A 16051-nucleotide genomic window follows, 5' to 3' on the forward strand; every position below is an offset into this window, starting at 1 on the left:
TGACTCATCGCTTGTCTGCTCGGTGGTGCTACAGACAGCAGCCAGAGAGTTAGCAGGTTCCCCCCACTACGTCACACGTGTCTCCTCCTCATGCCCAGGCATGGCCGGGAGCCATGTGGCACAGACCCAGGACCCCCAAGCAGGTACCCAGACCACAGGCCCACCCTTCCTCTGCCTCCTGCTGCTAGGGAGGTGCGCTGGGCTCCCTGCATGGCAGATGCTAGAGCAGTGGTGGGAGGGGTGCCTTGTACCTCTCCTAGGCCCACAAACCCACGGGCTGCATGTGCCCACACAGCGTCATGCCCACCTCTGGGACTGGGCTGCACCGAGGAGCAACTCACACTGCCCCCATGCGAGCCACCGAGGATGGACATTGGCCCAGCCTTCTCTGCCTGAGAGCAGAGAAATGGGAATGAAACTTGACAGTCTCTCCAGAGCACTTTCCAGAAACAGCAGCTGCTCCCTGGAGGTCCTTTCTGGCTCTAGGACTCAGTGATTCTCAGGCAGACAGGTCAAATCAGCAGGCCCAAGAGTTTGACAAGAGCTGGCCGAGGCGCTGGCCGGCCCGGTGACTGGGATTTCCATCAAGGCCTGGGCATGGGGGAAGGTCCAGCAGACTGGAGGAAAGCGACTGTGGCACCAGTGTGTAACGAGGGAAGGGGGCAAGCAGGGTAAATACATTGTAAATACCACAATGCTTCTGGGCAAAACAAGACAGAAACCAAGGCGGGTGATGCAGTGAATGCCGGTCCCTGGTCACACAGCTGCAGAGAAAGGCGGAGCCCTCACACAAGAGCTGGGAACCACACCCTGCCCCCAGCTGGTGGGAGGCATGAGCCGAGGGCTGGGCCAGCAGTCCCTCCCCAGACCCGTCACCATCTAAGCCACAGCCCAGGCACCCATTGGACAGACCAGCATAGGGACAGAGCGTCCATGGCCAATGGGGATTTCGCTCTGATCCCCAGGGCCCTCCAGTGCTGTCCCCCCAGCCCCAGCCCCCTCTGAGCATGCACCTGCTGGGCTGGACCCCCGGGGCGCCGGGGCGCTCAGCCCCTCTGGGTGGGCTGGGGGTGACACCAGCAAGGCCTGTGCCCTGCAGAGGAGCCAGGAGGCCTCGTCCAGGCTGGGAAAGCGCGTGCAGCCCCGCGCCGGGCGGGAGAGGGTTACAGACCCCGCTCCCAGCCAAGGGGCTGGGTTAGAAAGGCTGGAATTCCTCTCCACGGCTTTTCCTGTTTTCCTTCCCTCCCTCTGCAGCTGAGCCAGGCTCCCCCCAATGGAGCCGCAGCTGGAGCGTTTCCCTCTCCTGCATGTGCCTTAACCCCTGCAGGTCCCCAGCTTGCCCTGTCCGCTGCCGGCGGCTCCTCGCAGACCGGCTCTGTCCCTGGCCATGCCGAGCCCCCTGCAATCGCCTAGCACGTCTGCTCCGGGGCTCCAGCTGTCCCAGACTGACCCTGGCCCCCCGCCAGGCTCTTTCCACTGGCTTCATTGGGAGGGTTTCCTAGGCCTGATGGGCTCCCAGGGGTGCAGGGGAAGATGCACACAAGACAATGCTTGGAACGCCCTGGGCACTGGCGATAGAGTCACAGAACCCACGGACTGGCAGGGACCTCGAGAGGCCGTCAAAGCCCTGTCCCCAAGCTCTGCCTAGCCCGCCCCGGACAGTGTCTGTCCAACCCGCTCCACATAACTCCAGGGACGGGGATTCCACGGCCCCCAGGCACCTTGTTCCAGTGCGTCACCCCCGACAGGCAGGAACTTTTCCCTAATGTCCAACCTCAACCTCCCCTGCTGCAGTTCAAGCCCCTTGCTCCTTGTTCTATCCTCAGGGGGGAAGGAGAACGATTCTTCTCCCTCGTCTTTGTGACACCCTTGAAAACCGCTCTCGTGTCCCCTCTCAAGCTAGGTCTACTCTGGGTTTTTTTGCAGAAGAGGATATGCAAATGAATGCTCATTTGCATATCTTCTTCCGATTCTTTGTGCGGAAGATTTTGCTGCTAAAAAGCCCGGTGTAGACGTGGCTATTTGTCGGGAAAAAACCCTTTTTCGCAAGATCCCTTATGTCTCAAAACTCGAGGTTTACCGGATCCTGCAAAAAAGGGGTTTTTCCTGACAAATAGCCACGTCTACACTGGGCTTTTTAGCGGCAAAATCTTCTGCAAAAAGAATCGGAAGAAGATATGCAAATGAGTGTGCCATTTGCATATTCTCTTCCTCAAAAACCCGCAGGGTAGACGTCGCCTGTCTTCTCTTTTCCAAACTAAGCGCGCCCAGTCCTCCCTCTGAGCTCCTGTTCTCTGGATCTTTCAGCATCCTCGTTGCTCTTCTCTGGACCGTCTCCAAATCTTGCCTGAAATGCGGCGCCCAGACCTGGACACAAGTCTCCAGCTGAGGCCCAACCAGCACAGAGCAGAGCGGAAGGGTGACTCCTCGCGTCTTGCTCACCACACTCCTGTGAATGCAGCCTGGAATCAGGTCTGATTTTTGCAGCAGCATCACCCGGTTGACTCATATTTAGCTTGTGGTCCACTCTGACCCCTGGATCCCTTTCTGCAGAACTCCCTCCTTGGCAGTCGCTTCCCATGTTGTGTGTGTGCGAATGACTATTCCTCCCTAAGTGGAGCACTGCCATGTGACTGATGAACCGCCCGAGTGCCGGCTGTAGCCCACAGCCACTGGGTGCTTGGCAGGGGCAGAATGCACCTCCTGCTGAAAGCACAGGCCCCAGAGACTGAGCTACAGGAGAATCTTCATCCACAGTTAGCAGTATGGGGTTCATGACACACAGCCGATTCCCTCCAGTGGCTGGTGATGACATACCTACCCCCCACCCACATGCACACAGAGAGTAGCCCTCCCCCTCCCAGTTCTAGGGTTTCTCCCCCAGCTGTTTCAAGGCCTTGCTTCCCCCAGGACCAGGTCTGGGGGTTATGCCTGGGCGGAGGCAGGCGGGAGGGGGATTTCGGGCTGGGTCTCTGCCCCTCTCCGGAGAGGCTGGGCCCAGCACTCAGGAGGGCAGTGAAGGTCTGTGCCAGTGCTGCAGCGGGGGGCAGAAAGCACGGCTTGTCTGGCCCTGCGCCGTCCCAGAGCGGCCATGTGGAGCCAGGCAGGGGCAGCTCAGAGCCCCCAGAGTGTCTCCCGCCGGCCACACGGAGCCTTTCAGACATGCCCCAGGCTCATGCTGGCCAAGGAAAAGGCCAGCAGCAGCTGCGGATGGGCCATTGCTAAAGGGCCCTGTGAGCACAGCGGCCCTAGCCGCCCCAAACTGCGCCCTGGGGGGTGAATATTCTTCCTCAGCTGGTGCCATACTTGGGTTCAAGTTCTGCCCAAGTGCCACTCTCCCTACTGCACACATAGGGAAACCGAGGCACAGAGCAGCCATGTGACTCTGCCACGGTCACAGACTGGGGCAGGATGAATGTCCTAGTACCAGATCCTGAGCTCTAATCACTAGGCATCATAGAATCCCAGAACCCCAGGGCCGGCAGAGCCCTCAGGAGCCACTGAGGCCAGTCCCCTGCCCCAGGCAGGACCAGCCCAACGAAACCATCCCAGGTTGGTCCAGCCGGGACATAAACACCCCTAGGGATGGAGATTCCCCCCCTCCCTAGGGAACCCAGCCCAGCTGTGACGGCGCGTTGGGGGTTCCCCGTCTCCTGCACCCCGAAATGGCACAAACAGACTGCACCAGCCAGTGGAATTGAGGGTGGTTTATTGCTCCTCCAGCACAGCGCAGCACAGATGGAATCTGGTCACAGGAACTGGGCTAGGATGCCTCAGGCCCCCTTGAGATGGGGGAGACTGGGCCCCTAAACTCCAGCCCCTTCTCCTAGGCTCTCCTCCATGCCCTCCGACAGCCAGCAACCAACTCCCTCACTTCCAGCCCTGCCCCCCAGCCAAGGCAGCATCCACCTTCCTTTGTTCCTCTCCATGGGGGGTGTCTGGCCACTGGTTTGCATAGTGACTCATCCTGTTTTGCTGGGTCGTGGTACCCACGGCAGCCAGTGGGGGTTACCCCAGAGCCAGCAGCATAGAAACCAGCCAGGTACCCCCACTACGTCACAGTTCTCCCCCCTCCGAGAGCGAACTGAGCAGGGTCACTCCGCTCGTGACCTAGGGAAGTTCGGGTCCTCTGCGTGGGAACCCGCCCTGGGGACATGGGTGCTCCCCTTGACTCGGGCCAGCCGTGGCGAGGCCCCACATGAGCTGGCTTCCCTCTGTCCACTCGCCGCCCCGCTCCAGGGCGACTGGCACAGGCCTGTCCTCGGGGGTCACACCCACCCTTCCACTGGCCTTGATCTCTGGCCAGGGTCTCTCGGGCCGGGGCCATGAGCCCAGCGAGCCTTCTCTGGACAGCCAGGGCGGCTTCCACCCCCGATGCTCCATCCAGGGAGGACTTCCCCTCCCATAACTCTCTCAGCAAGCCCAGAGGGTCTATCTGGGGTAGAGACCCCCAAGCCGCTTTCCTCCTGTCTTGGGCCTTCCCGCCCCTCTGGCAGGAGTCACAGGACCGGCAGTACTGCTGCACGGCTGTAAAGATTCCCGGCCAATAGAAGTGCTGGAGCAGCTTCAGCCGGGTGCTCCGGATCCCCCGGTGGCCCCCAACGGGGACATCGTGGGCCAAATACAGCAGCTTGAGGCGATACTTTCGGGGGATGACCAGCTGCCGCTCTACCCTCCATGCCCTCCCTTCCTGGGGGGAAGCCAGTCCCGGAACAGGAGTCCACGCTCCCGCAGGAATCTCTCCTGGCCACCTCTCCCCCGGGGCTGAGCTGCATGGAGGCCAGCCTGGTCCCTCAGCCTCTGCAAGGAGGGGTCTGCCTGCACCTCAGCCTGGAATTCAGCTGCTGAGGCAGGGATCGGGACCTGTCCCCCACCTCTGCCTAGGTCCGGAGTCCCAGCCTGGCTGGACCCCGTGTCCACTGGGATGGGACCCTGAGGACGCTGCCAGGAGTCCTTCCCTGGACCCACGTTGTCAGCCCCCCGCTGGCTCTGGCTCCGGGTAGTGACTAGAGCCCGCTGGGATTCATGGGGCCACTCCTCTAGGTCATTCCCCATCAGCACCTCGGTGGGCAAGTGCGGGTGCACCCCCACTTCCTTGAGGCCTTCCTTCGCCCCCCATTTCAGATGCACCCGGGCTACAGGCACCTTAAACGGGGACCCATCTATGCCCTTCAGGGTCAGCTGCGCGTGGGGTAGTATCCGCTCCGGGGCCACTATGTCGGATCGGGCCAGCGTCACCTCCGCCCCCGTGTCCCAGAAGCCCGTCACCTTCCTACCATCCACCTCCAGGGGTATGAGGCACTCGCTCCGCAGGGGCCGTCCTGCCCCCACCCGGTACACGGAGAAATCCGCCTCCTGAGAATCAGACCTCCCAGGGGAGGTGCACTGAGCATCCTTCCCCTCTCTCTGAGCTGAGGTTTGCCTGCCAGCCCCTGCCTCTGGGGCAGCCTGCCCTTCCTCCCGCCCCAGCCAGTTAACCCTGGAAAGTCCCCGGTCCTGGGACCTGGTGCACTGAGCCCTCTTGTGGCCTTTTTGCCCACAGCGATGGCAAGTTAGGCTTTGGGCTGTCTCTGTCCAGGCCCTGGCTGGTTCTCTGGGGCACAGACGACCTGTTCCTTGGTCTCGCCCCGTAGTTGACTCCCTCCGTCGCTCAGCCGAGATCCGGTCTCTGCGCGGTTCCCTCTCTCTCCGGGACTCCCGTTCACACCCGGACCGGCTCTCCGTGAACTCATCCGCCAGCCTCCCGGCCTCCTGGGGGTTCTCTGGTCTCCGGTCCTTGAGCCACAGCCTCAGTTTGGGTGGGCACGCTTCATAGAACTGCTCCATCATGACCAGCTTGAGCAGCTCCTCTGCGGTCTGGGCTCCGACTCCAGACACCCACTTGCGGCAGTATTGCGCCAGGCGGGAGGCCAGGTCCACATAGGTCTCCCGTGGCCCTTTCTGTACCCCCCGGAACTTCTTCCTGTACATCTCGGGGGTCAGCCCGAACTTGTGCAGCAGGGCCTCCTTGACTCGGTTGTAATCCCCTGGCTGTAGGTCCTCCAGCTGGCTGAGCACTCCGGCCGCCTCCTGGTTCAGTGCGGGGATGAGCTCCTGCAGCCAGTCAGCTGGGGGGACCCGTTGCAGTCCACAGGCCCTCTCAAAGGCACTGAGGAACCCGTCTATGTCACTCATGTCCTTCAGTTGGGCCACCACGAGCCTCTCCAAGCGTCTGGCAGTCCTGGGACCTTGGGGCCCATCCGCACTTGGCGCAGCCGGTGCCCCGCCGGTTCTCCGCTCTGCCATGGCCAGCTCATGCTGCCGCTGCCTCTCTCGATCTTGGCGCTCCTTCTCTCGATCCTGGCGCTCCTTCTCTCGGTCCTCTACTTCCAATTCCCTGATCCGCAGCTGGATCTCCAGCCGCCGCAGCTCCGCTGGGCTGGCCCCTGCCCTAGATGGGCTACAGCTTGCAGGCCTCCCGGGAGACGCTGTCTCATCTCTCCGGTGGGTTCCAGCGCTCCTCCCCCTCTCTGAGCCTGACACACTCTCAGGGGGGGTCTGGCTGCTTCCCCTGGGGACAAGATCCTGGCCCTGTGGCTGGTCATTATCTTCCAGCTGGGCAATCAGCTGGGCCTTGGTTGCTTTCCGCACAGGCAAGCCCCTCTCTCTGCACAGCCCCACCAGCTCTGCCTTCAAGAGTCGGGCGTAGGCCATCTGCCCGCTGGGCCCCTCGGTGCAGACTCACCAGTCTAGTGCTGCAGCGCCCCACGATTCCCAGGAACCGCTTCGCTCTGTCTCCAGCACGCCTGGCTCCAGGGCTCTTGCTTCTACTGCGCCTTGTCGCTTGCCGCTGGAAGCTCCATCCACGGGGTGCAGTGCATCCCACTTCTGACACCAGTGTGACGGCGCGTTGGGGGTTCCCCGTCTCCTGCACCCCGAAATGGCACAAACAGACTGCACCAGCCAGTGGAATTGAGGGTGGTTTATTGCTCCTCCAGCACAGCGCAGCACAGATGTAATCTGGTTACAGGAACTGGGCTAGGATGCCTCAGGCCCCCTTGAGATGGGGGAGACTGGGCCCCTAAACTCCAGCCCCTTCTCCTAGGCTCTCCTCCATGCCCTCCAACAGCCAGCAACCAACTCACTCACTTCCAGCCCTGCCCCCCAGCCAAGGCAGCATTCCACCTTCCTTTGTTCCTCTCCATGGGGGGTGTCTGGCCACTGGTTTGCATAGTGACTCATCCTGTTTTGCTGGGTCGTGGTACCCACGGCAGCCAGTGGGGGTTCCCCCAGAGCCAGCAGCATAGAAACCAGCCAGGTACCCCCACTACGTCACACCAGCGCTTCCCCACCCGCCTCGGGAAATCGTTTTTCCTAATATCCAATCTAGACCTCCCCCACCGCAACCTGAGCCCATTGCTCCTTGTTCTGCATCCGCCCCACTGAGAACAACCTCTCGCCAGCCTCTTTGGAGCCCCCGGCAGGGAGGTGCAGGCTGCTATCAAATCCCCCCTCACTCTTCTCTCCTGCAGACTGAACAAACCCAAATCCCTCAGCCTCTCCTCGCAGGTCGTGTGATCCAGCCCTGAATCATTTTGGTCGCCCTCCGCTGGACTCTCCAATGCGCCCACATCCTGTGTGTAGTGGGGGGCCCAGAACTGGACACAACACTCCAGATGTGGCCTCACCAAAGCCGAATAAAGGGGAATAATGACATCTCTGGATCTGCTGGCAATGCTCCTCTTAATGCAACCTAATATGCCATTAGCCCTCTTGGCTACAAGGGCCCCTCTTGACTCATCTCCAGCTTCTCATCCACTGTAACCCCCAGGGCCTTTTCTGCAGAACTACTGCTTAGCTGGTTGGTCCCCAGCCTGTACCAATACTTGGGATTCTTCCGTCCCAAGGGCAGGACTCTGCACTTGTCCTTGTTGAATCTCATCAGATTTCTTGTGGCCCAACCCTCCAATTTGTCTAAGTCACTCTGGATCCTATCTCTGCCCTCCAGCGTATCTACCTCTCCCCCCAGCTTAGTGTCATCTGTGAGCTTGCTGAGGGTGCAATCCATCCCCTCATCCAGGTCATTCATACAGATGTTGAACAAAACCGGCCCCAGAACCGAGCCTTGGGGCACGCCGCTTGAAGCCAACAGCAAGCCAGACATCGAGCCATTGATCACTGCCCATTGGGCCTGACAGTCTAGCCAGCTCTCTATCCATCTTACAGTCCAGTTATCCAACCCATGGTTCCTTAACTTGCTGGCAAGAATATTGTGGGAGACCGTATGAAAAGCCTTGCTAAAGTCAAGGTCTATCACATCCACCGCCTTCCCCATGTCCGCAGAGCCAGTTACCTCATCACAGAAGCTACTTGGGTTGGACAGGCAGGACTGGCCCTTGGTGAATCCATGTTGACTATTCGTGGTCACTTTCCCCTCTTCCAAGTGCTTCACAGTGGATTCCTTGAGGATCCCTCCAGGATTTTTCCAGGGACTGCGGTGAGGCTGACTGGTCTGTCGTTCCCTGGATCGTCCGTCTTCCCTTTGTTAAAGCTGGGCCCTACATTTGCCCTTTTCCAGTCATCCAGGATCTCCCCTGATGGCCGTGAGTTTTCAAAGCTAATGGCCAAAGACTCTGCAATGACGTCTGCCAACTCCCTCAGCACCCTTGGATGCTTTAAATCCGGACGCACCCTCTGTCTTAACCAGGTGAGACCCCGGCCTCCCTGGAACCCCATGGGCCTCCCATCTTACGTTGACTTTATCCCAGGAGACCCGAACCCACAAGATGGATTATGCCCAGTTTGTGTAACAAATCCCTGGCCTCCTAGGGCTGCAGGGCCTCACCACGATGCACACCACAGCCATGGCTGCTGGCTGACAGCAGGGCACCTGTCTTTGGCAGCTCCAACTGCCTTGGAGAGGGAGAATCCCTCACAATGACAGTACGGGCCCATGGCCACACAGTTGGGCAGCCCCTTTTCCACCCAGCAGAGGGCAGTGGCACTGAAAACCACCAGCCACTCAGCTCTAGCGACATCTAGAGGACTCCAGGGGAAATGCCTCCCACCCAGAGGCCGAAGCATGGGGGTGTCCACACTCCTGCTGGGACAAGGGGGGCTGGGATGCAGATCTGGGGCTGGTGCGGTGGACCAGAGAGGGCTGGCAAAGGAGCGTGAGGTCCCGGCCTTCGGTGGAGCCCTTCCCACGTCCCCGGCTGGCAGGTTTTGCTCGCTCAGTGCAGTCCCCAGTAGAAGAGTGCAAGGCTGGCCTGGCTCCAGCTGCTGCTCCCCTGGCGCAGAGGGGCGGGGGAGCCAGTGATGGAGCTGGTCTGGAGCCAGGGCTCGCCGGGGGATGGTGCAGCAGGATTCGGAGCCTGAGCTGCTCCGTAGGCCGACACGCCCGGCCCTGCAGGCTCGGTGGTTTGCTGTACCCTGACTCAGCACGGCCAGAGGTTCGTTCATTTCCCCCAAGCACTGGGAAGAGAGTCAAGCGCCAGCCACATCTGTGCGGCTCCCGCGGCTTCCTGTGCCCCTTCCTGCACCACACAAGGCAGGGAATTGTTCTTAAAGGGACGGCGCCGTCGGGCTGCTGCCAAGGACGCTGCCTGTGCAGCGCTGGCTGGGGGCTCCGGGGAGTGGGCGGGAGGGGACGGGGCCAGGCCTGAGTTTGCGCCTTCCAGGGGCCTGCTGCTTCCAAACATACTGGGGTCGGGAGTGACTCTGGCAAGGCCCAGGCGGTGGCAGGCGGGTGGTTCCGTGACTCTCTGGCCTCGCCGGATGCCACAGCTGGCACTTGGCTGCGCCACAGGGCAGGACGTCCAGCAGCAGCTGGGGTAGCACCTGATTCCCAGCGCCCTTGCGTTTGAGCTAACCGAGACTCCCCACCCGCTGGTAGCAGTGCAGGGCTTTTGACACACATCTGGCCAATTCTCACTCTGTCCCGGCAGAGGGACACATACCAACCAGCCAGTGCCTGGGTTTGGGAGGAGGCCTGAGGTGGTGCCAGGCCATGCCAGGCAGGAGGGGCAGCCTGTGTGCGGGGCGCAGGGCAGAGAAAGGGGGCTGTGCAATATTTGGGCCCCCAAGTTCTTACCCTCTTGGCCACTCTCAGCACCCTTCCTGAGCTCTCCATGGCAACGTCGGGGGGCAGGGAGCTCCCCTCCAGGCCATGGGGAGTGGGGAAGGGGGTGCTCAGACAGCAGGAAATGCCCCGACGCAGCCCCACAATCCAGGGCTGCTTTGCTCTGTGCCAAGACCCGCCCTCCCTTCCAGCCTCAGGTTAAACTGCTCAGACCCCCTGCCTGGCACCACCGGGCTCTGGGTCTGCCCCACAGTGTGGCCAGGCCCCATCAATCCCAGCTCGGAATGCTCACACTGCCCTGGCTATGGGTCTGCCCCACGGCACGGCCAGGCCCCATCAATCCCAGCTCGGAATGCTCACACTGCCCTGGCTATGGGTCTGCCCCACGGCACGGCCAGGCCCCATCAATCCCAGCTCGGAATGCTCACACTGCCCTGGCTATGGGTCTGTCCCACGGCACGGCCAGGCCCCATCAATCCCAGCTCGGAATGCTCACACTGCCCTGGCTATGGGTCTGCCCCACGGCACAGCCAGGCCCCATCAATCCCAGCTCGGAATGCTCACACTGCCCTGGCTATGGGTCTGCCCCACGGCACGGCCAGGCCTCATCAATCCCAGCTCGGAATGCTCACACTGCCCTGGCTATGGGTCTGCCCCACGACATGGCCAAGCCCCATTAAGCTTTGCTGGACCCACGTGGGCAAGGCTGCCCGTCCCTCTAGCCCCACAGCGGCCAAACCGCGCCGCACGGCTGAGGCCAAGGCCCCTGCCAAGGCAAACGCTGTGGGGCTGCTCCGATGGGCACAGGGCCCTGGCTCAAAGCAGCTGCCACTTGGGCCGATCTCTCCCCAGGCCGTCTGGGCAGGGCTGGCAGGGGAGCAGCGCAAGTGGCTCCGGCATGTGTCAGCCCCAGGCCGCAGGCCAAAGGGGTCTTGCCCATGGACATGCTAATGAGCAAAGCTCCAGGGAGCAATGGGCCTCTGGAGGCCAAAGACACCCCTGGCCACTGGCCACGTGACTCCCTCCGGCTTGGAAGAAACCTAGAAGGAGGGATAAAGAGGCCACGTGGCCGGCTCCGTGTTGGACTCAGATCTGCCCCGACCCCAGACGCGGCCTCGCAGGGAAAAACAAGCGGGGAAGACCTGTGGACCCATCCTGGCATAGGATGTGCACCAAGGACTTTTAAACCAGCAGCTGCAACATCTCTGCTAGAGCCTGCACCGAGGACTGGGAGATTCGGTGCATGTAACGTACTGTACTTTAATAACCTTACTCTCGTGCTTTTCTTTCTTGTGTTAATAAACCTTTAGTTTTAGATTCTAAAGGATTGGCCCAGCGTGATTTGTGGGTAAGGTCCAGAGGGTAAATTGACCAGGGATCTGTGGCTGGTTTCTTGGAACCGGACAGGACTTGTTCGGGGTAGGTGGGATTGGGTGCTAGGACCCCCCACCTGTGTATGAGGCCCGGGGCCATCTGGGGCACGGATATTGCTGGGGCGTCGGAGGGGTTTTGCTCGGGAGGCTTCAGGCAGGCAGCTGAAGCGCTCTGTGAGACTGGTTTGTGGCCTGGTTGGAGAGGTCACCAGTCGGGGGCTGTAAGGAGCCCCGAGTCTGAGCAATTCGCCCTGAGCGGACGCCCTCAGCTGTGCCCAGACACGGCCCGGTCCGTCACGCCCAGCTCTGCGCGAGGGGCCGGTCTCCAGGCTCCCCCAGCTCCGCGCGAGGGGCCGGTCTCCAGGCTCCCCCAGCTGCGCGCGAGGGGCCGGTCTCCAGGCTCCCCCAGCTGCGCGCGAGGGGCCGGTCTCCAGGCTCCCCCAGCTGCGCGCGAGGGGCCGGTCTCCAGGCTCCCCCAGCTCCGCGCGAGGGGCCGGTCTCCAGGCTCCCCCAGCTGCGCGCGAGGGGCCGGTCTCCAGGCTCCCCCAGCTGCGCGTGAGGGGCCGGTCTCCAGGCTCCCCCAGCTGTGCCCGAGGGGCTGGTCTCCAGGCTCCCCCAGCTGCGCCCAAGGGGCCGGTCTCCAGGCTCCCCCAGCTGCGCGTGAGGGGCCGGTCTCCAGGCTCCCCCAGCTGTGCCCGAGGGGCTGGTCTCCAGGCTCCCCCAGCTGCGCCCAAGGGGCCGGTCTCCAGGCTCCCCCAGCTCCGGGCGAGGGGCCGGTCTCCAGGCTCCCCCAGCTGTGCCCGAGGGGCTGGTCTCCAGGCTCCCCCAGCTGCGCCCAAGGGGCCGGTCTCCAGGCTCCCCCAGCTCCGCGCGAGGGGCCGGTCTCCAGGCTCCCCCAGCTGCACACGAGGGGCCGGTCTCCAGGCTCCCCCAGCTGCGCCCAAGGGGCCGGTCTCCAGGCTCCCCCAGCTGCACACGAGGGGCCGATCTCCAGGCTCCCCCAGCTGCGCCCAAGGGGCCGGTCTCCAGGCTCCCCCAGCTGCACACAAGGGGCCGGTCTCCAGGCTCCCCCAGCTGCGCCCAAGGGGCCGGTCTCCAGGCTCCCCCAGCTGCGCCCAAGGGGCCGGTCTCCAGGCTCCCCCAGCTGCGCCCAAGGGGCCGGTCTCCAGGCTCCCCCAGCTGCACACGAGGGGCTGGCGCGGGCCGGTCCTGGCCTGGGTCCTACGGGAGCTGGACGGAGGCCAGACTGGATAGCGGTCCCTGGGCTCAAGGACTCAGGCACTGCTCAGGTCTCCCGCCGGCGGAAGCGTTCCCCATGCCCGCCAGGTGGAGACAGCGCTCCGCGCACTTGCAGCGAGATGGAGCCGGCCCCCTCCGACTCCTCTCCGCCAGGGGTGGGCGCAGGGCCTGTCCACGGCGCTCTGACCCCGCTGTGTCTCGCTTCCTTGCGGCGACAGAGGGATGCTTCAGAGGCCCCTGATCCCAGGCTGGCCCAAGGAGTGGGGATGGGTCCCGCCGACAGGGACAGTCTCCTCCCCACAGACGGCTGGGCCAGCTCTGAATGGGCCTGGCCACCCTGCTGCTCCTGGCGGCTCTCCAAAGCCTCTCGGGCTGCAGCTGCCTCCTCCTGCCCCTTCCTCATCCTGCTTCTTCCTCATCCTGCCCAGGTGCTGCTTCTTCTTGGAAAGTCAGGGCGGGTATATTGAACTCAGAGGGAGGGGAAGAGCCACACACCTGCGGAACTCACTGCTGCAGGATTTCCAACACAGAATTCTGTCAGCCAGAGCCCCCCCCAGGACAGGGGCTGTAGCACCACCGGAGTTAGTTAGGAGACCCCAGGGCAACTGCTCCCCCGGAAGGGGCCATGGAGCGAGGAGAACCATGACATCGACCCCCACCAAAGCCAGGCAGGGGTGTCACCGAGGGGGGCCCCCACCACCCGGAGCCAGATGGAGTGCAGGGGGGCTCATTGGTCCCCAGGGACCCAGTGTGGCCCAGACTGGACAGCACAGGGACAGGGGCAGCCAGTGCCGCCCATCCTGGGGGGAGGGGCCCAGAGCCAGCGCCCTGCCCCCCACCCTACCCCCAAGCCAGCCAGACTCACTCACCTCCTGCCTGGGGTGGAAAGGTGTCTCCGGGTCACACCCTGCTCCCAGGGGGCCCAGCCCGGCCCTATGGCTCAGTCCAGGGCCGAGGTGCCGCGGCTTGGGGAGTGCCCATGCGAGGGCCTGGCAGGGCTGGTGTGCAGCCCCACGGCCGGGGGAGACCGATTCAGTCAGCCCCCGCACAGGACAGCCGGGGACGTGCTGAGCTCCTAGCGGCCAACAGCCTCGGTGTCCCCTCGCCCCGCCATCCCCCTGGGCTGTGCTGGGAGGACAGCCCCCCGCCGCCCCCCGCCAGGCCCAGGGCAGCGCCCCAGCCGACCCGCGGGGAGGGCACCCGGCCGGCTCTATGACATCGGGGGCTCTGCTCCGTGTCACAATGGGGCTGGCGGCTCAGAGCCGGGGCGCGGGTTCCGGGGGGCGCGGTCGCCAGGGGCAGCCCGACCGCAGAGGCAGCCTGGTCCCGTCCCAGGGCCGCTCGGTGGCTGGAGAAGAGGCAGGCCTGGAGCTGGTGGAGGCTGCTCCCAGCACACGCCTGAGGGGCCCGGGGCCCTGGGGGCAGGGGGAGCTCAGCCCCATCTCCCCCGGGGTGAGTTGGGAACCGGTTCCTGGGAAACCTCCCCCCGCTCCTCCTGTCTCCTGCTGGGGAAAACCCTGCGCACCCCCTCCCTCTGCCCCCCGGTTCCTACCCCTCCCCCCAACCTGCGCCATCCCCTCCCTCTGCCCCCCGGTTCCTACCCCTCCCCTCCGTCCCTCCCCCCAACCTGCGCCATCCCCTCCCTCTGCCCCCCGGTTCCTACCCCTCCCCCCAACCTGCGCCATCCCCTCCCTCTGCCCCCCGGTTCCTACCCCTCCCCTCCGTCCCTCCCCCCAACCTGCGCCATCCCCTCCCTCTGCCCCCCGGTTCCTACCCCTCCCCTCAACTCCTCCCCCCAACCTGCGCCATCCCCTCCCTCTGCCCCCCGGTTCCGACCCCTCCCCTCCGTCCCTCCCCCCAACCTGCGCCATCCCCTCCCTCTGCCCCCCGGTTCCTACCCCTCCCCTCCGTCCCTCCCCCCAACCTGCGCCATCCCCTCCCTCTCCCCCCGGTTCCTACTCCTCCCCTCCACCCCTCCCCCCAACCTGCGCCATCCCCTCCCTCTGCCCCCCGGTTCCTACCCCTCCCCTCCGTCCCTCCCCCGACCTGCGCCATCCACCCACTGATCCGCCAGACCCTGCACCCACCCCTCCCCCAGACCCTGCCCCATCTCTGCTCTCCCCTCCATGATCCTGCCCCCACTGCACCCCCAGATCCTGCACCTGTCACCCCGGAGCCTGTGCCCATTGCCTCAGATTGCCCTTCCCCCCCAGACCTTGCCCCCCCTTTACCCCACTCCATGGGGATCTGCATGTGCCCCCTGCACTGCCCCAGGGCCGCTGCCCCCATCCCCCCTGCACTGCCCCTGCCCCGAATCCTGCCCCCCTCCCCCAGACGGCCGGGCTCTCCCCGGGGCTGCGCCAGGCCCTGCTGTGGAGCCAGAGGCACCGGGGCAGGGGGGTGCCATGAAGGGCCCGGGCGGGTGAGGGGCTTGGCCCAGGCTGGCGGGGGCTGGGCTGCCCCTGGCTGCGTAGGGTGCACTGGGCGAGGAGGGGGCGCTGTCCCCGGGCTCCCTCCCACGGCTCTCCTGTCCCCTGCAGGGCGAGCGCTCCAGCCCGGCGGGAGATGCTGCAGCCCGCGGCACGTGCGGGTGGGACGCCGGCGCCGCCCTCCACTGGCTCCTGCAGCTCACGCTCTTCCTGGCGCTCGGCCAGTGCCTGTCCTGCGCCGGGATCCTTGAGGCCACCGTCCGGGCCCCCGCCGGGCTCCTGCTCTTCGGCCCCATGGCCCCCGTGCTGGGCGAGGCGCTCGGCACCTTCGCCCGCCTGCTGCCCACCTTGCTGGTCTTCTCCACCTCCGTCCTGGCAGCCTCGCTCCTCTGCCTCGGCCTGCCCAGGCTGCGGGCCCTGATCCCCTGCCTGGGCCGGCCAGCCCCGGCTCAATACAGCCGCCCACAGTGACACGGCTCCGGCGCCTTGTGTTCGCTCGCTCGCAGGGGCGGGCGGGAGGGGCAGGCCCGGGGGCACGGCGGGTCCTGCGCTGCGGGGGCGGGCAGGCACACGAGCCGAGACTCACCCAAGCTCCGCGACGCCAACCCCCAGAGCAGGGCGCATGGGAATGGGGGGCGAGGCCCTGTCGCTAGCCCTTTCCACGCCCCCGGGCAGGCCAGGCCGAGCCCCCGGCAGTGAGGACCCGGCCCAGGCAGGCCAGGGCTGTGGCAGGTGAAAGCTTTCGGAGCCAGGCCCCATGGCTCAGCGCCCAGGCGGGATCCTCGCCCCCGGAGCCCTGCGCCCCTCGCTCCCGCCCCAGGGCAGCCGCCTCCGTGGGAACGGCGCTTGTGCCATGGCAGCGGCTCCCTCGGCGGCAGAGCCCCGGTGCCAGGAGCCTGGGGGCGCAGCCCGTGCGGGGGACCACACAGGGACTGGCTGGGCGCTCTGCT

General features: G+C 64.5%; 1 long non-coding RNA gene across 1 annotated transcript; it reads left to right on the top strand.

The window, feature by feature from the left end:
* Positions 1-12620: 12620 nt before the first annotated feature.
* Positions 12621-15572, top strand: LOC142824311 (uncharacterized). Its single transcript, XR_012899232.2, has 2 exons — positions 12621-14124; positions 15213-15572. It is a non-coding gene; the product is annotated as an uncharacterized LOC142824311 (long non-coding RNA).
* The last annotated feature ends 479 nt before the right edge of the window (positions 15573-16051 follow it).

Source organism: Pelodiscus sinensis, chromosome 4 (genome assembly GCF_052426305.1).
Source record: "Pelodiscus sinensis isolate ZL-2025 chromosome 4, ASM5242630v1, whole genome shotgun sequence".
Lineage (NCBI taxonomy): Eukaryota > Metazoa > Chordata > Testudines > Trionychidae > Pelodiscus > Pelodiscus sinensis.